General features: G+C 37.3%; 1 protein-coding gene across 9 annotated transcripts in view; it reads left to right on the plus strand.

Annotated features, from left to right (window-relative positions):
- The window catches only part of veph1 (ventricular zone expressed PH domain-containing 1), a 94,972-nt gene that overhangs the window by 41,528 nt on the left and 50,309 nt on the right, over positions 1–3,135 (plus strand). The window lies entirely within an intron of this gene.

A 3,135-nucleotide genomic window follows, 5' to 3' on the forward strand; every position in this document is an offset into this window, starting at 1 on the left:
AGACAGCACTTTGACCCACATCATCTTCATTACTACTGATAATAATATGATTATAAAATAGTGCAGTCAGATCAGAAGACAGATTGTAAATACTTTCTACTTGAGTTTGGGCCAAAACTGTACGTAATAACTCAGACGTTAATACAAATTCTGTAGGAATTAATGTACAGTGGGATCTCTAATTTTTTAAATTTACAAAAAATATTTTGGAGAAAAGTAAGTCTCATAAGTCACACAAACACTTTATTGTTCTACTAACAGTGGTTAGGATATTTTTTACACATCTAACCATTAATATTACATTGTTTATTACAGGTTTTATCATGGTGACAGTGAAACTTAGGAAGTGAAACAGATTGATCCATACATCCATTTTCTATGCCGCTTATCGTCACTAGTCCTGATGAATTCTTCAGGCTCGGCTCCCTAAAAAGAGTCGACTCCTTTATCTCCAAAGTGGCTCCTCATTTATTTTATTTTTTTTTGTCTTTTCAAATTAAAAAAAAAGATGCATTATATGTAATATGCATTATTATATTGCTTCATTAATTCACATACTACTTGAAAAATTAATGTAAAATCAAAACACAAATGACCATCAGAAAGGTGTAGTACCGTATTTTTCTGTATTGTTGAAGTATTACATTACTATTACTAGTTGCAGTAGACAGTGACACATTCATTAACATCGTTCTGAAATCTGCCCTTGAACTACATCTGTTAACTTTAATACACGCTCATTTTTTTTCACTTTAGCTTGATGTGGTCTCTCATTATATAACGATACTCTTGTGCGCTGACTTGGCTCTCCCCTGCTTGAGTTTGTGTGCTCACTGTGCTGTGTGAACGTAACTTCCCCCTTCTCCCTGCTGCTTAGTGTGGAGTGTGGAGACACAGATGCTGCCACACAGCAGAAAAAAGATGAGACAAGTTTATTATTATTTCTTGGGAAAATTGTGTCAAAATGCAAACCAATTGGAAGTCGATCAGCATCCCAAAAAGGATTATGTTCGAACTCACCTACTTTCACTCGTGTAGTAATAACATTATACAGTAACGGGTAAGGACCATTTTTCCATTTCAGTTTTTATAAAGTTATCCAATGGCCGTAATAAATTTATCAAAAATTATGATGCAAGCATGGAATAAATGTATATTATTAAATATTTGAATTTGTGGGTTAAATGGTTTTGGAGTTTTTTGCATGGTGGGGTGGGTCAAATGCTCTCCCTTTGGCATTTTCTGTAGAATTCTCAATGGTGGAGTATTTTTTACAGCAACATAGCAGAATTATTGTACATTAAGAGTAACTGAAGATAATTGTACCATTAGCCTTGATTAACCCCCCCACCCCCTTTTTTTGGCCTGCTTAAAACAAGTCCTCTGTGACTATATCCTTGTTGTACACTTTATTTAATCTGTGATGCTGCATTTTAAAATGGTTGCATAAGAATAACACCAGCGCATAAACCTAAGTCCAAAACTTTCTTAAATAGCTCTTTGTGCCGTTGAAATGGGAGCAGTACCCCAGCCTGTGAGTGATCACGGAAAGGCAGTGAGTAATGCGTCGTTGGAGGTAGCCTGTATGTCGTAATCAGATACTGTATTACCGCTGCTGCTGTGAGTCAAACACAGGGAGAGGGGGAAACAGGTAATGGAAGAGGAGAGAGGGATTGATTTTTACCCCATGCAGAGTTTCTGTGTACGTGTGTGAAAGAGGCAGTTTTCTAAATGGATTTTTAAATGGCTTCACTATTTTCTGCGCCCTCACTTCTGTGCCTCAACAAGTGTACTTATGCTTTTGGTTACATGTGTAGATCACACAATTAGGGACTGGATGTGTGTTTGCATATATGCTTTTGTGTGTTCGGTCCAGCGGATTGACCTAATGACTTCCTCATGGGATTTAAGGATTTGATTGCTCTGTGCTGCATTCCTGTGTTTCTTTTTCATTGTGTCTGTTTGCGTATTCTACCTGCTCATTATCTGGGTGGAATAGTGGTTTCATTCATATGGCTGTACAGATAGATAGATAAATAGATGAATACAAAATGTTACAATTGTATTTTATACCTAAATTACAGTAATTCATGTCAATGTTACTTAAAAATGCATATATGGTTAATAAAGTTTTAATGGTGACACTACTTTGACTCGAACAGATTTAAAAAAATAAAAGCATTACTTGCCTTGCTTATAGTCACGCATGGTTGTGGGTATGTGGATGAGTGTTGCCAGCACTGGGGCGCTGAAGTTCGTTGAGGAAACACGAAACAGGAAACAGGAAACACGTATTCCAACATCATAATGACCCCAAACACCTAGCAAACAACCAGCCCAGACCTAAACTCTACTGAGCATCTGTGGGGTATCCTCGAACAGAATGTGAAGTAGCAAAAGGTCTCCAACATCCACCAGCTCTGGAATGTTGTTATGGCGGAGTGGAATAGGATTCCAGTGGCAACCTGGGAAACTCTGGTGAACTCTACTACCTTCACCCTCTTTCATTAATCCACATAGTACTGCGAAAAATTAATGTAAAACAAAAATGACCAACAGAAAGGTGTAATATTTTTCTGTATTGTTGAACTATGACATTACTATTACTAGTTGCCCAGCCCAGACCTAAACCCTACTGATTTAAACCCTCTTAGAGGGTTAAGGGACTGCTGGAAAATAATGGTGGCCACACAAAATATTGATACTTTGGACACAATTTGGACATTTTCATTAAGGGGTGTACTTTTCTTGCCAGTGGTTTAGGGATTAATGGCTGTGTGTTGACTTATTTTGAGGGGAAAGTAAATTTAAACTGTTATACAAGTTGCATGCTGACTGCATTGTAGCAAAATGTCATTTCTTCAGTTTTGTCCCATGAAAAGATATAAGGACATACAGTATTTGCAAAAATGTGAGGGGTGTGCTCACCTTTTTAGATATTTCTGGGAGAAGTTTCTTCCCTGTGCCTTCACGTGACAGTTACTCCCGCCTTCACATAGCTGAGGTGTTTAAGTGACATGATATATGACTTCTGGGACAGACAAGCAAAGTATACGCATGTGTGGTACAAGCTAGCAAACACTTGCTCACAGACCTCTTTTGTGTTGATAGTAAAAAAAAACAATAAAAAAAACA

Source organism: Phyllopteryx taeniolatus, chromosome 8, assembly GCF_024500385.1.
Source record: "Phyllopteryx taeniolatus isolate TA_2022b chromosome 8, UOR_Ptae_1.2, whole genome shotgun sequence".
NCBI classification, from domain to species: Eukaryota; Metazoa; Chordata; class Actinopteri; order Syngnathiformes; family Syngnathidae; genus Phyllopteryx; species Phyllopteryx taeniolatus.